A 22,017-nucleotide genomic window follows, 5' to 3' on the forward strand; every position below is an offset into this window, starting at 1 on the left:
CTTGTATATAATTCTAATGGCCTTCTTTTGAAAACTATTCTGAATTACAACTTTGGATCTTATATTACTTTGCAACAATATACTCGGTGACAGATTAGGCAGTATAATCACATATGTTAACTTCAGTGCCCACACTGTATTTATTTATGGTTATTTGTTAAATCAAGTACTGTTAGACATGAAATAGGAAGTGTTTAACATAAATGTTATGGCTACTCACCGTTGTAGCTCGCTCCTGGTCAATGATACGAGCCTCTTCTTGCAGTGGAAAACTTGCAGCCAACAAACACCGTGGAACCTAAAGGAATGAAATTAAACATTAACATTTCGCCTGGACCAATATTCACACGTACAACGCAACGCGGCTACACTTCTGCTAGCGCCTCAGCTACACGTTGCTATTACAAACGTAAATCTCTTTAAACACAATGAGTGTTACTTACCGTGTACGCTGTAGACGGTCCAGTTGCAAGCAGAAAATAAAGATATTTCTGTTGATATTCGTCGTTGCTCAGTGGCTCACGGCCATCGCGCCAACAGATTTGAATTTTGGTGGAAGTTCAGCCAATTACGTCATATCCGCGGCACATGACTGCGACGTAATACCCGCTTATCTGAAACGGCAGTTAAAAGTAGAGTTACATCAAGTTTTCTTTTTTAATCAACGCAATCATTTACAACCGTTGACCAGAAAGAATCGTCGAAATTCGACGTTCCCCCCAAACGCCACACTCACTCGCTTTTCAGGGCAACAAAAGTACTTCTTTTTAAAAACGATGAGTTGTACTTACCGTGTACGCTCTGGACGGTCCAGTTGCAAGCAGAAAATAAAAATATTTCTCTCGTTAGTCGTATGTTACCATCCGCTGTGTCTTTGTCAACATCGCCATTTTCCTACTTCCTGTTGCGAGCCACGCCCACGGATTTAAATTCTGGCGGAAGAGCCCGCCCATTGGCGTCGTTTTCGCGTATAGCAAATCCGATTGGTTGGGAAGGGGGCGCGGTTATGCAGCCGAGGGGTCCTGTGATCGGTGGGATGTAAAGTAGGCGTCGACGTCACGTCCGCGTCACGTGACCACGACGTGGCAGACGTCATATAGCAACCGCTGTTTTGTTTAGTAGACTTACAGTTGTTATGCATTGACATAATGGCGCACACTCCAAATAGATTTAAATAAATTAAATAATTCTTCTGCCCACTCCCTTTTAAACAAGTTAACTCTCCCCGCGGATTTGAATTCCGGCGGAAGTTCTTACAGTTGTTATGCGTTGACATAATGGCGCACTGGTTAGCATGTCCACCTCTTAAGCATGATGTTGCGGGTTCGACGCCTGATCAATGTTAGCATGGAGTGAGCTGAAGTGCATGGCGCTGAAGATTTGAATCTTTGAAATGCGCTGAGGTCTGACGTATCAGGCAGAATGGTTTGTGTTAGGTTACGGATTCTAGTTATTGATCTGACTCCAAATTGCGATCAACACTTAACACATAAATTGCTATGTCCTGATCCACACACTGGCGCACCTAACAATTTTGCGAGTTCGTTCTGTCAAAGAGAAGACCAGTAGATCAATCAGACCAAATTTACCAATTATTTATTCCTGACAGAGCGCACTAATACAGGCCTGGGTCCCGGGTCCCTCACACTAAAACTCGTGCGTTTTTGTGACCACCAAAAGACGACACATTCTTCCGGGTTGCCCAGTTTTAAAGAAACACAATATGAATATTAAAGCATGCAAAATATTGTGAGATGATTGGTCGATGGCCATCTCCTCCCCGGTCCAGGTGTCGCTGAGGTCAGACAGTTGGGTTTTTCCCTCGAAGGCCGGTCTCATAGACGTGCTGTTGTTCTTGTTCCTAACCGACCTTGAGATGGTCTCCTCCGGTACTCCCTATCCGGGCCTATTCCACAACACTTTGAAGAAAACAAGTTCATGCAGTTTGTCTGCACATTCCTCGCCCCCCACCAATCCACACGAGCACTCTAATACTAGATATTAATATGATTATAAGTTTAACACAACCTTAAAACATATGTTTGCAAACTGCCGAAAGCACATTTTCCTTTATTCCCTCTCATGACCTCATTTATGAGGTCATCACCCGTTACTTTAGCAAACAGCTACCAGCGCGCTGTCGATCCTTCCTTCCCCCCGCTGCTCATGTTGAGTCACCAGGGCATATTGGCCCATCGGTGGCAACGGGCCGACGGTTTTCTCGATCAACCGGACAGTGAGTGACCTAATACATGGAATACAACAACAATCGCGTAAAATCATAATTGTAATAAAAATAGCTACAGCAACAAGCACAGACATGATGAGGCCTTTCCAGCTTCCGAACGTTTTCATCCAATCAGACCAAATATCGGTGTGTACGCCTGAATGATCTTTCATCTTTTTGTTCAGTGTCCTTAGTCCTTCCAACGCCCTGGTCAGTCGGCCTCCTGGTGCCGTGTTGTTTGGGATGAAAGTACAACATGCATCACCAAACATTCCACACACACCATGTTCCTTAGCCAATAGCATGTCCAACGCAATTCTATTTTGGAACGCCATTAACGACGTTGCAGCCAATTGTTCATGAACTGCGGCAAATGATTCAGCTGTATAATTACCCAGTCGTTGGACATTGTAATGAACGTAATTAATACGGTCTACATTTTTACTGGGGGTGATCCATAGGAAGATACTTTCGAATCCCGAGGACACTTGATTAACGAGTTTATACTTATCTGGCACACCCCGGGGCACTCCTATAGTGCCAATATATGTTGGATGGTCGTCGCTCAACCACGGGGGCAAAATGTCTCTTTTGGCTTGCTTCAGGAGCCCCGCCAGTGGGGACTCCAGGTTCCAATTGAGATTCTGTATTTCAATGGGGACAACCACCACAGGCATTATCAACGACACGAGGGCACAGATACCTGATGCATTCTTCGGCAAGCGATCCTATAATTTGTCATCTCCACACCACAACCAGATGTCACTGGTCTTCCTCTGCTCCTTCCATCATTGCTGGGTGAATTCTGGCATGTCCTGTTAAAGCTTGAAAGCAAGTGAATTTGGAAAAAAATTTGTATATCACAATTACAAATTGAAACCTACTCACCCATTTCTATTTTACCACTCTCCCCCTTTGACACATTCACCCAATGTGTCATTACGTATCAAAAGGAACCTGCAAAGCGTCCCCTCTCATCACCACACTCATTGTAGCCAGGCCCACGGAACCTCTAGTTACCATCTGGGCCCCGGGACCATCACCCCAAGTCCTTGAAACTTGACTGTCCACCACACACACTCGGCAACACAAACAAAAATCATCGCACTCCTGTCAGTGAGCTTATAGCCCGGCTGACAGCGGACATTTGTACACACAAAAACAGACATCAAGTATCAAAATTAAAACAGTCATAAAATGAATCCTGGCGCCCGCGGATCATGTCCTGAAAACCACGTCATCAACAAGTTCATCATAAAAACCAAAAGGGCAAGGGTTAACATATTCTTGTAAATCCAACACAAACTTTCCACGAATGCAATCGACAACCTGCAAGAATGAAAACAAGTTACGCAAGCAACGCGCAATCCGTTCCTTGGCTGGTGGCTGATGCTGCAAAAAAAAAAAAAAAAAAAAAAATCAAGTCACACAGAAAAACAAAGCAGAGCGTGCTATTGTCGCAAACACGTTCAAGCGTCAAACAATTGGTCACTGTCCACCTAGTCCGTCACCCCGTCGGGTGAGCTCAAAGTCGTTACACGTCAAATCGCTCAAAGTCTTGCTGTTCGATACTAGTTCTGTCTTGTCTGACCATATCACTGAAATGGGCCTTCTCCATCACATCGTTTTGTTGTCGATGGTGCCCCTGATTTGATCATTGAGCCATGGTTCCGGTCAGAACTCATCACTTACCAGTTCCAGACCCTCCAGTCTGTACCACCCCTTCAGGTGAGAGGAATTTTATCCTCAATTGCAAACACATCACCCCAACTTCAGACCTCTCTGGCCAATCATATTGCGCACACACAGTCATAGATGATCACATGCGCACGCACCCATCCACACACTCGCAGACACACACATCCGTCTCTATCACTCAGCTCTCCTCCCACACTAAGCAAAGTTAGTATGTTAGTGTGCAGGCAAACATTGACTCCTAATAGTAACTCTTCACATTTGGACATACTTGTCAACTGTCAGGCAGGGGACAAGGCGAAGGACTCGGATGCAGAGTCGTATCTATCTGGGATTTATTCCAGCAAGCACTCAGAGCAAAAGTACAAAACAAAGCGCCTCTTGCGAGGGAAAACACGGGGCAAAAAGTACAAACAAAAGGCGTCGCACTGTGGCGAGTCAAAAGGCTAAAAGTACAAATCAAAACGCCTCTTTCGAGGGAAAACGTGTAGCAAAAAGTACCAACAAAAGGAGTCGCACTGGAACGAGACAAAAAGGCGCTGGAGACCCAGGCACAACCAAAAGCGTCGCTCGGCGGCGAGACAAAAAGGAGAGTTCTTTCAGAGAGTTCGGACATCAAGGAATCGCTGGTGGTCGGGACGAGGCTAGACACACTGGCACAAGACAAGGGGAAGACACGGACTAAATACACACAAACGGGCGGGGACACAGGTGATGACAATTAGTATCGATTACGCGGGTGCACACAATCGGGATCAGGGAAGACAAGACAACCAACACCGAGGAAGGAAACACGAACTGAAACGGAAGGAATGACAAAATAAAACCGGAAGTAAAGTTACGACAATTGACGAGACAAAAAACTGAAAAAATAAACGCGACCGCATGACAGAACCCCCCCCCCTAGGGCCGGATCCCAGACGGCCCAGGAGCCCCAGGGTGAGCCGCATAGAAGTCCTCAAAAAGTCCCGGGTCCAAAATATAACTAGGCGGCACCCATTGCCGCTCCTCCGGTCCATAACCCTCCCAGTCCACCAGGTACTGCCAGCCCCGGCCTCTTCTGCGCACATCCAATAGTTCTTTGACGGTGTAGGCCGTCCCACCGTCCACAGTCCGCGGAGGCGGAGGGGGCGCCGGATCCGGCACCAACGGGCTGTCCACCACCGGCTTGACCTTCCCAACGTGAAAGGTGGGGTGGACTGCAAGGGACCTGGGCAAGCGTAGACGCACCGCGGCCGGGTGCACGACCTTGGCGATGGGGAATGGACCCACGAAGCGAGGCGCCAGTTTCCTGGAGTCCCCCCGGTGGGGAAGATCCTTGGTGGATAGCCAGACACGTTGACCTCTCTGGTACACGGGCGCCGGACGTCTCCTCCGGTCAGCCATCCGCTTTACCCGGTCCCCCTGTCGGACCAGCGTGGCCCGAGCCGCCGACCAGACGCGATGACAGCGGCGCACCAAGGCGTGGGCCGAAGACACCGTCACCTCCGGCTCACTGTCAGGGAAGACAGGGGGCTGGTAGCCAAACACACACTTGAAGGGGGACATACCTGTAGCCGTGGTGGGCAGGGAGTTGTGGGCATACTCCACCCAGGAGAGGTTCTTGCTCCACGAGGAGGGGTTCTGGGAGACCAGGCAGCGGAGACTTGTCTCCAACTGTTGATTAATACGTTCTGTCTGTCCGTTTGCCTCCGGGTGATAGCCTGACGTGAGACTCACGGTTGCCCCTATGAGCTTGCAAAACTCCCGCCAAAACCTGGATACGAATTGGGGCCCTCTATCGGAAACTATGTCTTTCGGGAACCCATGAACCCGGAATATGTGGTCCATCATCACGGTGGCCGTTCGTTTAGCGGACGGGAGCTTGGGCAAGGCGATAAAATGAGCCATCTTTGAAAATCTATCCACCACTGTGAGTATGGTGGTTCGCCCATGCGAGGTCGGAAGCCCGGTGACGAAGTCCATAGATATCTCCGCCCACGGGCGCGAAGGAATGGGTAGGGGATGCAGCAACCCCATGCGGGCGCCGTGGGCGTTCTTATTCCGGGCGCAGACGGGACAGGCGGCAACGTATTCCTTGACGTCTGCCCTCATGGAGGGCCACCAGAATCGCTGCTGGATTACGAACAGCGTTCGGCGCATGCCCGGATGGCAGGAGAGTCTGGAGGTGTGAGCCCAATGGATGACTTGGGATCGTAATTGAGCAGGGACAAATAGTCGGTTCTCAGGGCAACCACTAGGGGGTGGTTCGTTACCATTGGCCTGCTGTACCCGGCCTTCGATAGGCCAGGTCACGGCTCTAACCAGGCAATGAGAAGGCAGGATAGTCTCAGGCTTCTTAATTTCTGGGTCCGAGTTGAAAACACGGGAGAGGGCGTCAGGCTTGGTGTTCTTGGTTCCCGGTCTGTAGGACAAAGTGAAGTTAAAACGATTGAAAAAAAGTGACCAGCGGGCTTGGCGTGAATTCAGTCTCTTAGCTGACTTAATGTATTCTAAATTTTTATGGTCTGTCCAGACCAAAAAAGGCTGCTGTGCTCCCTCTAACCAATGTCTCCATTCTTCTAATGCCAGCTTGACTGCCAACAGTTCGCGATCCCCCACGTCATAATTCTGTTCGGCGGGCGTCAGCCGTCGAGACAGGAACGCGCACGGATGGAGCTTGTTGTCGCTCTTGGCCCTCTGCGAAAGGATGGCACCTACTCCTTGATTGGAGGCGTCCACCTCCACCACAAACTGCCGCGACGGATCAGGGAGCGTGAGGATGGGAGCGGTGCTGAAACGGTTCTTTAGCTCCTGGAAGGCCGCCTCCGCCTCTGCTGACCAGCGGAAGGGGACTTTAGGAGACGTGAGCGCGTGCAAGGGAGCCGCTGTGGCACTGAAGCCCTTAATGAATCGCCGATAAAAATTGGCAAAGCCCAGGAATTGTTGCACCTTCTTGCGTGAGTCAGGGGTAGGCCATTCCGTTACCGCGCTTACTTTCGCCGGGTCCATCTCTACTTTGCCCGGGGCTACGATGAAGCCGAGAAAAGAAACGGTGCTCTTGTGAAATTCACTTTTCTCGGCCTTTACGTATAGTTGGTGTTCCAGGAGTCGTTGCAACACCGTCTCGACGTGAACCCTATGGGTCTTCAGATCTGGGGAGTAAATCAAAATATCGTCCAAATATACGTACACAAACCGGTCCAAACAGTCTCTCAAAACATCGTTTATCATGGCCTGAAACACAGCGGGAGCATTGGTGAGGCCAAATGGCATGACGCGGTATTCAAAATGTCCTCGATGCGTGTTGAACCCTGTCTTCCATTCGTCCCCTTCCCGGATGCGCACCAGATGGTAGGCGTTGCGCAGATCTAACTTGGTGAACACCCGGGCTTGCTGTAATTGGTCGAACACGGTCGACATCAGTGGGAGCGGATACCGATTCTTGATGGTGATCTGATTGAGGGGACTATAATCAATGCAGGGACGTAGGGTGCCGTCCTTCTTGCCCACGAAAAAGAACCCCGCCCCCGCAGGCGACGACGACGGTCGAATCAGCCCTGCTTGCAAGGAGGAGTCTATATATTCATTCAAGGCTTGCTTCTCAGGTCCCGAGAGAGAATACAGCCTCCCCTTGGGTATCGTTGATCCCGGCAGCAGGTCAATGGCGCAATCATACGGACGGTGGGGAGGCAGAGAGGTAGCCTTGGCCTTGCTGAATACCTCGGCCCATTGGTGGTAACACGCAGGGACCCCGGTTAAGTCTGGGGTTGGCGCGTCTGGAGCGGAAGGCACAGGGCGCGGGTTAGACTTGATACAGGAATCATGACAGTCGGACCCCCATCCCGTTATTTCCCCTGATCCCCAGTCTATAGCGGGGTTGTGGCGTTGAAGCCATGGATACCCGAGAACGAGAGGGTTCATTGGTGAGGTCACGACATGTAGACGTATGTTCTCCTGGTGGAGGCCAATCGACAACGAGACTGGTTCGGTTATGTGAGTTATCTCAAAGAGTGCCTGTCCATTGAGTGCCTTAGCTTTCACGGGAGTGTTCAGTAGCTCAGTCTTTACCCCGCACCGGCGAGCAAATGCCCAGTCTATCAAGCTTTCGTCTGCTCCTGAGTCTATTAATACTTCGAGTTCTATCTCTCTTCCCGACTGGGTGATCCTGCCCTTGGGAAGCACTCGCCCCGGGGACAGAGCCGCCGAGAAGGCGCTTACCTTCAGGGTCCTCCTCACTGGACAGGAGAGAAGGAGGTGTCCGAGCTCGCCGCAGTAGTAGCATCTTCCCTCTCGGCGCCGCCGTAACTTCTCCTCCTCTGTTAACTTGGCTCTGCCCAACTGCATCGGTTCTGGCTCCTGGCGCTGCCGATCCCCGTACGGCCTGGAGTGGTGAGCGTCAGGGCCGGCTACTGGAACGAAGGCGGGAGCGTTGCTGCGTCGGTGCTTTCTCCACTCTTGCAGCCGGTTGTCAGTGCGGATAGCCAGAGCGATGAGGGCGTCGAGGTCGGTGGGAAGATCTAAGGGGATTAGCTGATCTTGGATGGGTCCTGACAGGCCCCGGAGGAAGATGTCATATAGTGCCGCCGCATTCCACCCGCTCGCCGCGGCCAGCGTGCGGAACCGGATGGCGTAGTCTCCGACGGTGTCTTGTCCCTGGTCTATCTGACAGAGTTGGCGAGCCTTGTCTCGGTCAGCGGAAATGGGATCGAACACCGTTCGCAGGGCCTGGATGAAAGCGGGGAGAGAGTGACAGGAGATGGAATCCCTGGCCCATTCCGCGGTGGCCCATGTGCGGGCCCTTCCCGTCAGGTAGGATACCATGTAGGCCACCTTGGAGCGCTCGGTGGGGAATTCTGCTGGGGAACTCTCAAAGTTCATCTCGCATTCTGTAATAAAAGCCCGGCTAAGGCCGGGTTCTCCGGAGTAGCGCTCTGGAGGAGCCAGTCTGGCACTGCCAGTCATGGGACCTCTCGCAAGGGAAGGAACGGGGGAAGCGACGGGTGTACTGGAGGTCGCTGCTGGTCCCGCGTTCAAGAGCGAGAGCACTTCCTGCATTTGCTGACCCAGCTTTGCTACTTGGGTGGCGACCGCTCCTCTGAAATTTTCTTGATTCCTAGCGAGTCCTCGGATCTCTTCTCCCAAGTCGCCCACCTCCCTCTGGTGCTGGGCGAGCAGTGAGGCATGGGAGCGCACTGTGGCGCACAGGTGCTCCGACTCTGCCGAGTCCATGTCTGGCCAGTGTGTACTGTCAGGCAGGGGACAAGGCGAAGGACTCGGATGCAGAGTCGTATCTATCTGGGATTTATTCCAGCAAGCACTCAGAGCAAAAGTACAAAACAAAGCGCCTCTTGCGAGGGAAAACACGGGGCAAAAAGTACAAACAAAAGGCGTCGCACTGTGGCGAGTCAAAAGGCTAAAAGTACAAATCAAAACGCCTCTTTCGAGGGAAAACGTGTAGCAAAAAGTACCAACAAAAGGAGTCGCACTGGAACGAGACAAAAAGGCGCTGGAGACCCAGGCACAACCAAAAGCGTCGCTCGGCGGCGAGACAAAAAGGAGAGTTCTTTCAGAGAGTTCGGACATCAAGGAATCGCTGGTGGTCGGGACGAGGCTAGACACACTGGCACAAGACAAGGGGAAGACACGGACTAAATACACACAAACGGGCGGGGACACAGGTGATGACAATTAGTATCGATTACGCGGGTGCACACAATCGGGATCAGGGAAGACAAGACAACCAACACCGAGGAAGGAAACACGAACTGAAACGGAAGGAATGACAAAATAAAACCGGAAGTAAAGTTACGACAATTGACGAGACAAAAAACTGAAAAAATAAACGCGACCGCATGACATCAACATGACCTATTGTAAAATCTCCAATTCAATTTTCCATAAACTCGCCCATCAGATTCATCTCAAATTGTCATATATGTCTATCTGGGGGGAGACGACTGTGGGACCCGCGTGTCAGGGGAGCCTCCATAACCTCAGATTGCTCCTACAAACTCGATCTCTATTAATTATCCTAATTAAATTCAATAAAGATGGGTCCGACTATTCCCTCTGGATTTTTACATCATCATTTGGCTCTCCCCCTTTTTCCTGTTGTCTAGCTCAAATATGTTTCTCAGTCTGCTTCTCTTTATTGCCCCTCTTGGCGAGTCTAACTCGCCCCTTTTTCTCTTCCTAAAAATCCTGCCTGTCACACCATTCAGCACCTCTCCCTAGAATGGGCAGTTTTTAATGTAATTTACGTCATTGCTGTCCAGATCTTCTATCCTCAATCTCCCTTGCTGTCAATCCCTGTTAAAATGCCAAAATGCCCCTGTTCCTCTTGACCGAATCCACTTTAGTCCAAATGTCCTATTCTAAAATGTATCTAACTCGACTTCTACTTCTTAAGCCTGACGAGCCAAAATATCAGATCTCGCTCTTGTTTCTTACCGTTTTAGCCTATTTGTTTTATCCAAATCTGTTCAATCTCTGACTATGATGCTTTTCTCTGTAGCTCTACGCATTCTTCAATTTTTATCAAATCTCCTCAGTTCTGTCAAACTTAGTGCACAATGAAGCTCCTGTCCACCTTGACCCAAGCTTCACCCAGTTTGGTAACGCCACAGCAAGGAGTGCGATTTGGCCGTCGGACACTTCCAACACCCCTGCGTCCCAGAGGCCACACAGAGTGTCTTCCATGCCTTGGTCCGCCTCTTTCGGCCAACGATATTGAGGCCGTTTGATAGGCTGCGTCTCATCCATTTGGAGATCAATAGGGGCCACCTAATGACAAAACCCGACATCAAATGGACTCTGGGACCACAGTGTGTCGGGCAAGGCCGCCAGCATTACTTCAGCGTCCTCATGATTAGTTAACTCCCTACCGTGTGTGCGGGACACCAACATCATCTCCAGCAATCCTGTGTCTGCCATGGGTTGTTTAATTTGGTATGCATTCTGAGACTCAGACCAGTACAAATTAGGAATGTGAGTTTTCCGCCAATCGGTCTGTTGCAACAACTGCTTGGCCATTGAGCCCAATTGTCTGGCCTCGTGTCCTGGGGCAAGAGCCAGCGAAATGTGTGGCACCCCTTTCTCTGTCATTTTGAACCACTGCATTTGTTCATATGTCAATTCAGTTGCCGCTGCGACTCCCTCTTTACCAATCAAAATGCACGATGAAGTTAAATCCCACATGTGCCCTTCAATTTCTTCAAACAAATCCCGATATACATCATCACTTTTTCGGTCATAAAATAGAGTGCAATGCAAAGGATCAACAGGTGGGTGGTATGGCGCCAGTGAGCAGATCCAGGCTTCCACAGTAGGTAGGTCGAGAACACACCGCCACCAGCAGGGGTCTCTGGCTCCAGCCTGGCCCAGTAGATGGTTGCAGTTTCTGCTTCTGCCGGTAGGGGCGCCATCAGCCACTGACCATGTTGTTGTAGCTGCTGTGAGCACTGGATGCTGATGCCATCTGGAAATTGAATAATCACTCCCTCTGGCCCACACAGAATTCTGGCTTGAACGGCTGACAGCAAGTCCCTTCCCATCAAATTGATCGGAGTGTCTGTGGAATGGATGTATTTGTACCACAGTCTACACCCTGTCCGGGTGATCACAGTTTCAAGTGGTTTGGTAAAAGGCAGAGTACGTGGTTGTCCCGAGAAGCCGACTAAAGTTGTTGTTTTCTTTGACAGTGAGGATACAGGAAGGGCAGTGTTTATTGATGAATAAGTTGCTCCTGTGTCCACCAGCATCTTCACAGGTTTTTCTTTCCACTGTCACATGAAGCATTGGCTCCGCCGGGCCACTGCTTTCCTGGCTCCCTGGGCAGCCCTATTCAAATTGTCCACACCAGAGATCATCATGTTGGTAGTACTGACCTCCGTGCGTTTGTGGGCGGGTGGCTCCGCGTGGTCGATACTGTGGGCATTCTTTTGCCCAGTGGTCGGTTTCGCCGCAGATGAAACATGCGTTGGGCGAATGGGGTTTGTATGCTGCCCTCCCCGGGTAAGCAGGTGCACTCCCTCTGTATCCGCCCCGGAACTGGCCCCTTCCGCGCCCCACCACCTGAAGAGCCTGTGACATTTGCATTTCCTTTTTCTGTGATTTAGACTGTTTAGCTTCACCATGCATTTTTGCCAACTGTAATTTCAACAACTGTTTAGATAATGCGTCTGTCTCGTTTTCAACTTTAGCTTGTGACTCAGTGAACATTCTGCAGTGATGCAAAAGATGACGTTTAAATCGTTCTTCGGCACAAACCAGAATGTCAGGATCTGACATTAGCTGCTTCTTCACATCTGGCGGAAGTCCATCCAGCAGCGCCGTTCGGAAGAGCACCTCTGCCTCGTGCGTGAGAGCCGGATGTCGACCTGTGGTTTCAATCCAACTCTCCACACATGTTACATAATGTTGTGCAGGTGACATTTTCACATCATAAGGAAACATAGTGGGGGCCAGATCGGTGGGTTGTGGGAAAGTCAATTTAATGTTTTCAAACAGGGGCGCTGCTACTTGTGGCAAGGGCACCTCCCTCCCCAGTCTCGCTGTGCCTGCTGCTTCCTCAGTTGCCTGCAGTTGCACCAGGGAGCATGCTCCTGCCAACATCTGGCGCATGTCACCGAGTGTACAGCTCTGCCCACTCATCAGAGCCAAAAATTTGTTCAGCCACACCTTGCCTCCTCTGTGAAGTGGGGGCATATTTTCCATTATCGTGGTCACATCACGGAGCACCATGGGCTCGTAGTGCTGACCGCCCGATGTGGTCACCAGCGGACACATCAATTCATTTTTCTGCACCTCGGCCTGTGTCATCTGTCCCTGACCACTCCGCAAATTATATTTTCTCCGTGTCTCTCTCTCTCTCTCTCTCTCTCTCTCTCTCTGTTGCCCATTTTAACATCTGCGCTTCCTGTGTACGCTGCTCATCGGCTTGATCAATTTTCTTTTTTAGCTCCTCATTCTCGGCAGTAAGTCTATGCCAGCTTTCTCCTTTTGTCACATTGGACGGTTGAGGGCTCGGACCGGGGGTGGAGGTGTCCACGCGGGATGTGTCCACGCGGGATGTGTCCCCCTCCCGGGCCCGTCGCCTCTCTTTATTTACTGCTTGTTCAATCAACTGTACAATACTCTGATCCGCCCTTTCGCCTTCGCCCTCGACATCCACTACCATCCTACCACCCAACGTCACCACCGGATCCATTACTCCGGGGTCGCCGTACGGCGGCGGTCCAACATAGCTCACTCCGAGTTTCGGGGCACTCGGGTGTGTCACATCATGCAAATATGGATAAATGCCCTTGTATTCATTTCTTTCCTTGTCTATTTTCACCGCTTTCTCTACCCTTCTTTCTCATGCTCTTGTTAGCCTGCCATTGTCCAAATCAAAAATGCTTTTTTCTTTTAACTGTCTTTCTTTTGAACCTCTAAATCGCTCGTGTTGCTAACCTAACCTAACCTAACCTTAAAGAAAGGACAAACAGATTACTCCCAATAGCTCCTCATTATTTACGAGTTAGCCCCCCTTTCTTGAACATTCTCTGATCCATGCTGTCTTCCTCCTCACACTGTGTGGATGCAGCACACAGGGTGTGCACATAAACGCACACACCGAGCGCGCACACAACCGCACGTACACACACACACACACACACACACACGCATACGCACGCACGCACAATCCATCTCTCATGTAGCTTCTTTGCCACTTTCTATCGGTCAATACCACTCACAATTTGCGCTTCCACATCAGCATATACATTCCTTCAATCTCACTGCTTCAAACATTCACTGAGAAACTCACACTGTCCCTGCCCCGCCCGGGCTATAGCACCCCCCGTGCGAGAGGGTCGCGGCATCAATGTTGACTGGTTACAGGCTGGCCATTTCCTGCAACAATCATGATGCCGGCCCACCGCCCGCGCGAGCATAGCACAGGCCCACGCGTACAGCCCAGACCCGCGACTACGCGCGAGTGCAGGCTCGCCCATCAGTCTCAACCTCTCAAAGGGCAGGCCAACTTTGCTGTTGCGCCCTTCATCATGTTCACATTCGACATCTTTCAATGTCTTCTACACAACATTTGTTGTCTCTTATTCTCATCCTATCAAGCCACCGTTCTAGTAACTTTCTGTCACACACCTTATTTTCTCTACTGCCACACCTTGCTCATCTTAGTTTCTCTAACCAACTTAACTTAAACACACCATTCTTCCATAGAACACACATCACTCACACACACTCATATACACACCCACTCATGAGGATCCTCTGCGCGCACACTCTCTCTCCCCCCAATTTGGTTCATTTTGGATGTTTTAGCGGTCTGATCTCTCACAGGAGGAACTGTTACCACCGGATATTTTTTGAGGAGGCCTCACTTCCCCTCGGTGATCTCTTTATTAACCCCAGCTATTTGAATACGATCGTCACCGCACCCTTGTCCGCCACGACGAAGCACTAGGTCCCTGACCTATCAGTAGTACGCGTAAGTCCCTGACTTTACCGTACACGTTACACACGTAAGTTCCAAACTTATTCACCGTATGTATCTTAACTTCATGCACACCTTATTTGATCTGAACGACAGTCTCCTCTTAAATTTCCTCTTTCAATTTGCAGCATTTCGACTTATAGTAACAGGTATTCTGCTTACCTTATCGGTGATGAGCTCAGGGTTTAGGAAACGTCGTACCAGCTCAACGTTGTGCGCTTATTCCAAACGGTTCGCCGACCGGGAGACAGTGTCCCTGACACTGTCCGGTGTCTTGGCTAAAGACCACGAGTTGTCAATTACCCTTCTCTTGACATCACGTCCGGGGTCACCAAGAAATTGTTAGGTTACGGATTCTAGTTATTGATCTGACTCCAAATTGCGATCAACACTTAACACATAAATTGCTATGTCCTAATCCACACACTGGCGCACCTAACAATTTTGCGAGTTCGTTCTGTCAAAGAGAAGACCAGTAGATCAATCAGACCAAATTTACCAATTATTTATTCCTGACAGAGCGCACTAATACAGGCCTGGGTCCCGGGTCCCTCACACTAAAACTCGTGCGTTTTTGTGACCACCAAAAGACGACACATTCTTCCGGGTTGCCCAGTTTTAAAGAAACACAATATGAATATTAAAGCATGCAAAATATTGTGAGATGATTGGTCGATGGCCATCTCCTCCCCGGTCCAGGTGTCGCTGAGGTCAGACAGTTGGGTTTTTCCCTCGAAGGCCGGTCTCATAGACGTGCTGTTGTTCTTGTTCCTAACCGACCTTGAGATGGTCTCCTCCGGTACTCCCTATCCGGGCCTATTCCACAACACTTTGAAGAAAACAAGTTCATGCAGTTTGTCTGCACATTCCTCGCCCCCCACCAATCCACACGAGCACTCTAATACTAGATATTAATATGATTATAAGTTTAACACAACCTTAAAACATATGTTTGCAAACTGCCGAAAGCACATTTTCCTTTATTTGCCATCACGTTCAACAAAAAATAGAAACTTTCCCACTCTGATAAAAACGTCCTGTGTTCATCTACATATTTTCGTTTTGCTGTGCATCTTTTCCCTGCCATTTCGAGAGCCCAATTGACACTAATAGTTTACTGGAATGTGTTTGCCCATCCTACTTTGTGGAATTTCACCACATGCGCTTTTGACGAAAATACTAAATTGAACTCAAGTGAAGCCAACACGCACAACCCCCCCCCCCACACACACCTACACACACACACACACACACACAAATGTTGATATGAACATAAAAGAGCCGCATGCGGTTCGGGAGTTGCGGCTTGGCCAAACCTGTACTATACAACTTTATTTGTGTAAAATTTTCACAACAGCTGTCACACAAACAAAGCGGGAAAAACCGAAGACGTGCGTGTTCCGCCCACGCTGGATTTATTTGCACCTTTGAAAAGACACCGTATTGCCGCAGATGTGGCAAAGAGTACTTTTGGGCATCTGAGACGGAAGGATGTCCAAAGCATCACGTCACCTGCTCTGGTAGGAATGGTGGTGGGACGTTGAGGTCAACCGCTTTGGGGTTGGCTGAATCTTTGGTCGCAGGATGCCACACACTTGAAGACAGAAGCAGAAAAGCAGAGCTAAATGCAAAATGTACTCACCGGTGACTCCAATTTTTTCCCCCCCTGAAGAAATGGATGGACGGGTGGCCCCGGCTGGCCGGTGGGACTCTTGTTATTCTGACCCTTTTTAGTGCGCGTTTGGGGCAACAACCGTTTTTTGTGGCGCTCTCTTCTGGTTCAAGAGTGCCCTGCATGTGAATTTGCCTTTCCTGCCTTCTGATTGGATGAGCGCCGGTGTGACGCGGTGCCTCTGTCACCGTGGCGGGGGGTATACGTCGGCATCGGAGCGTCTGCCAACGTCTGAGACCGGCTGGCAGTGTATCGGAGGTGTCGAGTGCGGTGCCGCTGGAGCTCACTCACCAGCTGGTGTTAGGGCCACAGAATGAAGGCTAAGGAGAAGACTAGAAAGAGAAACAGAAACTTCTCCTCCAATTGTTTGATTTGTCTCTTCTGAGCTTCGATGAATTCTTTCAGCTCTTTGTTCCTCTAGGACGGACAAATGGAAAGTAGCCTTCAAAAGCCAGTAAGCGTGCAAGTAAGTGCCGGGCTGGCTTTGGGCCCTTACCTGTTGCGCGCTGTGCAGCAGATCCATTCTCTCTTGGAGGATGCAAGCGTCGCGCTCCCTCAACTCCCACATCAGGGCTCGCTTCCATTGGTCCACGGCGCTCCTAAGCTCTTGTCTCTGATCCGCCGTCAGCACGTCATTCACGCCAGCGTGGCTGGCTTTTTCGCCGTCCGTGGCGGGGCAGTCCCGCTGCGGTAGCGCCTCGTACAACATGGCCTCCAGCTCCATGATCCTCTGGGCCGCAATCCTCGTCCATCAGTAGTCCAGCGGGAGATTTGAGGGCGGCTTACCTTATGAGCCTGGTCCATGGAACGCTTCCTGAAGTCCAACTCTTCATCCAGGTAGCCCTTCTGGTTGCAGAACATATCCTAGCACAGCTCAAGGTCAGAATTGTTGGGGCACATTGCCCCGAGTTCCCCTTGGCTGATGTCGCGTGTCTGTCTACCTTCTCACTTTCAATGTCCAACATCTTCTGTTGAAGTGCTGACTTGGTCACTTTGATGTATTCTAACCACTGAGGAAAGGCTGCTGTCACATAAGCAGAATGCGAGAGCGTGCGTGGACGTGCGCGTTACCTTCTCGGCTAGGGTGGGAAGGGTCCTGGCGTGAATCACGACCACCTGCTCCTCGTTGGTGAGATTCTGCAAGAGCCCAAAGGCACAGCGTCAACAAGGTTCTTTCAGCGCAAAGCCTTCCAAAAGTCACATTTGATCCGCCGAGTCTCGTGGAGTGCGAACATAAGGAGTTCGACATACACTTACGGCGTTATCGCCCAGGATGTCCAGCTTCTTCATCAGATCACTGATGACGATGTCCTGGGGAAAGGCGCAAGGAGCAATGTAAGGTGTTCTGGGACCTCAGGTTAAGGTTAGGGTTGCGAGGGACGCCTTACGTACGCTCACGCCGTCGGCCTCGCAGTAGAGCTGCAAAGGGCTGAGGCCGTCTGGGAAACGGACTTGCAGAAACTTCAAGACGGGGGAGCGCCACTCCCTCTCCTGAAAGGCAGAGGCATGCATCCGTCCGTCCGTCCGTCCGTCCGTCCGTCCGTCCGTCACATCTCTGGCCTCAACACGCTTGTGCGAGTCTTCCCACCTCCAGCTCCAGGATGCGGAACTCAAGCAGTTCGTTTTGGTCTCGGATATCCTGGATGTGCTCTTTCAGACGCGCTTCTTCCGCCTCCATCCGCCTGACCTGAAAAGACAGTCAGACCTCATCTGCGGGGCTTCCGGACGGGTGTGACGCCAAGCGACTCCGCCCAGCGCCTTTCTTTCCGTCACCTTTTCGGCCAACTGCTGATTGCTCTGACGCAGCAGCTGCTTCTCCTCCACCCACTTGACATTCTAGAAGAGACAAACGCGTGGACAGCTTTGGAATGTTGTGTCATTTTCATCCACAAATTCTTTGGTTGACTGGAAAATGACATTTGCTTTTCTCCACATTTTCCCAGCCACGTTGGGGGGGGGGGGTTGGTCCAGTAATGCCAGACGAATGAGTGACTGAAGAATGTAGCTATTTTGTCTGAGAAAAAGGTGTGCTCATTGATAAGCTTACCTGTCCTTGTTGCTTCAGCGCTGACTCCAGATCTGCTACTCTGCTTTGATAGTGACCCATTTCTACTGTCATGTAACATGGGGGGAAGAGATGGTGCAAATGGTAAAATATGGATTGTTCACAGGAATAAATTGGCAGAGCTGAAATTCCAAATGTGTCCAAAAGATGGCGCCAGACCAAAACATGAGACCAAAAAAGGGGCCAAAATAAGCTAAGCAAGTTAAAATAGAAATAAAACAGGAACACGGTGTCGGATTGTGAGTCACGCATGGACGCACAAATGTGATTTTTACTTTTTGATTTCTTTGCTTGGCTAAAAATGTATTCTGTAACAGCTTAAAGCAATATTGTTAGTCAATTCGATCAAGGGACCCGTCACTATGAGAATAGTGGCGTGACATAAATTGTTTGGAGAAGCACAAATGTGATTTTTACTTCTTGATTTCTTTGCTTGGCTAAAAATTGATTCCCTCTTTCATGAACTGTGTTTTGCAATCGAATTGTTCTGGGATTGAATGATTTTATTAACACGGGTATCAGTGGGTGAAATTGTTCGGTTTCTGGAGTGATTAAGATTTGTAATTCTATTTCATGTTTCTTCAATAAATGTGTTGTGTATATTCATCTACTTTGTTGTGCGCTGATTTGTACTGAATGTACAATCGATGGTTCGGGGTTGATTTGACAATTTGATTAATGTGCGGGGGGTTATTATGGTATAACATAGGACCGTAATAAATAAAAGTAACATCAGACAATTTTAGAGAATTGAATAACTTTCGTAGTTATTTGAGACACGAGTGAATTTCAATCCGTTTGAAAGTTTGCTTCGTCTGAATAAATTAACGGAAGTGTTTGAATCGGATTATCGGTTTGGTGTAGAACTGAAAGTAATTTAATTATTTGAAGGGCGCAACGGGCCTGTTTCCCCTTTTGACGGGCCGCGTAAAAAGTAACTCCGAACATGTTAGAGAATTAAATAACTTTCGTAGATATTTAAGGGAAGAGTGATTATTGAAAGAGGTGCGTTTGACACTACCATCAGCTTTTCTCTGGTCTGAAAGGAGGAGGAGGGAGGCTCCTCCTCCTCCTTTCAGACCAGAGAACACCCGAGGCTGGGTGAGAACGGGGAGGCTGCGACCCGGCCGGGGGTTGCGGGAAGGGGCGCCACCTTGATCTCCTTCTCGGCGTCGTAGTCCCCTGCGCTGGTCTGGGCTAGCAGAGCGTAGGCTCGTTGCAGCGCTTGATATTCTTGCGTCAGCTGGCGGTAGCGAAGCTCCGCCTCCTCATGCACACACCAATGCAACACAGCACTAGTACCAGAATCAGTCAGACCGGCGACAAAGCACCCGCGACGCAAAGACGAGTCCGATTCCAGGGTGAAGAGGAATGTTTGGCGCCAATACGCTGGCAGAAATGGCGGGCTACCTCTTCGGGTTCCGTGTCGGGGGTTCTGTCGGTGTGAAAAGACAAGGACGATCCGTCCGAGTCCACCAACACGTCTTCGTCGTAGCCGTAAAATGTTTCGATGACCTGCGGGCGCGGAAGCAAACATCTCTCTGAACAAACTGAAGCGACACCTCACGATGAATCGACGAGAGGAACGATAGCGAGAAAAAGGCCATTTCATCTTGCGCAACACCAAGCAGCCGCAAACAAACAGACTCACCTTGCAGGACCTCACGCTTTGTTCCTCCTCAGAGATTCTCGACGTCGGTATCGTAGCAGCAAATCTCTCTCCTGTCGACACAAATAATCCGCCTTTGAGATTCTTTGGATGCAAAGGGAACGAACGGCTCCGGCGCAGAAACAAACGCGACTCACGATGACATTTCTGACATGAGCTCCTGTCTCCAGAGCCTGAAAAACCCGTCACCGGCGATGATTGGAGGGACGCTCATCTTTTCCAAAAGTGACAACTACAGGGTGTGTCAGGGTTTTCCAGATTATCTTTATCGTATGATTATGTTGCTTTGACTTTGACTGCAACCTGTAATAAATAATATTATTTATCCCTTATTTATCCCTATCGCTTATCCCTTCCTACACAAAGTCGTAAAACATCCCTTGCTATGTTTTGACTAGAGGTCAAGGGCTTTCTCTATTCAATCCACTCTTACACCCACCCTGTTTCTCTTAATAAAAATGCTCGTGCGGGAGCCGAGAGTCAGACTTCATTCGTACAACGGATGGACTCTCCACCTGCAGGTGTCCAAAAGAACTTACTTGTCTCCCGTGTGGTTCTTGCAAAATAAGTTGGAGCGAGCGCAACTCTAACAGGGTGCATTTTGCCACTAGCTGCCTACGGACAATGACGTCGCGCTCGCGGCTCATGGTTGACGGGCTGAGCAGCCGGGCGAGTCCGTCGTTTTCAGCGCACAGCGAGTGGCAAAGGCGCTGACAAAATGGGAGCTTTGACCTGCTGAAAACGGCAAAACAAGTCTAAAGCGTGTTCAAACGCGTGCGCACAATGCTCCTGCTTGAAAGGTCGGAATTTAAGGGGCCAATTTTTTGGATGGCGGCCGCCGGCCAAGCTTTGGACGGAAAAGGTTTCCTGGCGACAGCGAGCGAGCGCGGCGCTGCCGTACGTGCACCGAGTCACCTGCCTGAAGACCTTGGACAAGTCGTCGATGATGTGCCGCTGCTCCACAACTTGAAGGAACTCCATTTCACCGTCCTGCTGGCCGCAACCGCGCTCCAGGTCATTGAGCGAACTAGGCCTTCTCTCTGGAACACAAATGCAGTGGACTCTGTTGGCACGCCGCCGTTGTCCGCGTCGACTTACCAAGCTTGCCATCTCCTCATTCTCCTGGGTGACAAAGCGCACTTTGTTTTCAAGGCGACACAGCACCAGTGAGAGTTCTTCATTCTTCCTGCTCAGGCGTTTGTTTTTGTACAGGAGTGGCAGAAACTGGCTTTCTGTTTCTCTCAGTCGCTTAAGCTGCAAGCATGAAGTGCGGGATGCGAAAGACGCACAACACGCGGGCCAGAACGTATCCATTCCTTTTGCATCGGTTTGAACGGAATCGTGGCTTTGGCTCCCAATAAAAGACATCTACCAGGCAACCGACTCGCCGCGCCGCTCAACTAATAAGCAAGCGCAATGGGTGCCTCGCTGGATGGCGCGCATCAAACGTAGCGCAAACCTTCAAGCGTGCCGTCAATAAATTACCAGTTCATTGCGCTCTTCAGAAAGCAGGGCGTTTCGATCCTCCAGTTTCCTGATGACTGCGCTGAGCTCAGCGATTTTCAGATGAAACCTTCGCGTGTCCCGATCCTCCTGAGACTGAAAACGCCCCGCAACACACACACACAACCACTCGTTCAAAGTTCAAAACTGTTTTTGTGCTACCTTCCTCCAGCAACGAACTAAGTCATGCGTACTGCAAGTGTGTGATGAGGTGGCTTACGCTATGAAGAGGATTGCTAGTAGCGCCGTTGACCCCACTTCCAGGGTAGTTTAGGCCCGCCCTTTGGGAATCCCTCAGGGCAGCGATCTGCTGCTCGGCAGCCTGAGTCTGCAGCTGAAGGCGGTGGACGTGGCCGGCCCCAGGGATTTATCCAAAACACTAACCGCTCTGTCTTTCAGCTTGATCTCATCCATCTGGATGTACAAACGGGGAGCGCTCAGGCAGGCGGGCAAACTCATTTGCCAGAATTGTGACAAAAACAAAGAGAGCAACCGGCCAATTTTTATCTTGAATCGACTAGAACACCATTGCTGTGACAAAAGCGAAGCGAGCAACCGGACGTTTTCTTCTTGTGAAATAGAATAGAATAGAATGCCTTAGGTGTCATTGCACTGCAGGTATACAACGAAATTGGGAACATAGCCACGCACCGCGCATCTGATCAGTCCTACCAGTCGGCGGATCTCCCTCTCGCAGTCTCTCTTA

The 22,017-nt window shown here is 50.1% G+C and overlaps 2 long non-coding RNA genes across 2 annotated transcripts; both read right to left on the reverse strand.

Moving 5' to 3' along the window:
* Positions 1 to 218: 218 nt before the first annotated feature.
* Positions 219 to 882, reverse strand: LOC137839894 (uncharacterized). The gene is made up of 3 exons (XR_011086296.1): positions 792 to 882; positions 444 to 614; positions 219 to 298 (listed from the first exon to the last, which is right to left on the reverse strand). It is a non-coding gene; the product is annotated as an uncharacterized lncRNA (long non-coding RNA).
* A 20,020-nt stretch (positions 883 to 20,902) lies between these two features.
* On the reverse strand, positions 20,903 to 21,666 carry LOC137839893 (uncharacterized). Its single transcript, XR_011086295.1, has 3 exons — positions 21,532 to 21,666; positions 21,294 to 21,407; positions 20,903 to 21,062 (listed from the first exon to the last, which is right to left on the reverse strand). It is a non-coding gene; the product is annotated as an uncharacterized lncRNA (long non-coding RNA).
* Between the last annotated feature and the right edge of the window lie 351 nt (positions 21,667 to 22,017).

Source organism: Syngnathus scovelli, unplaced genomic scaffold (genome assembly GCF_024217435.2).
Source record: "Syngnathus scovelli strain Florida unplaced genomic scaffold, RoL_Ssco_1.2 HiC_scaffold_24, whole genome shotgun sequence".
NCBI classification, from domain to species: domain Eukaryota; kingdom Metazoa; phylum Chordata; class Actinopteri; order Syngnathiformes; family Syngnathidae; genus Syngnathus; species Syngnathus scovelli.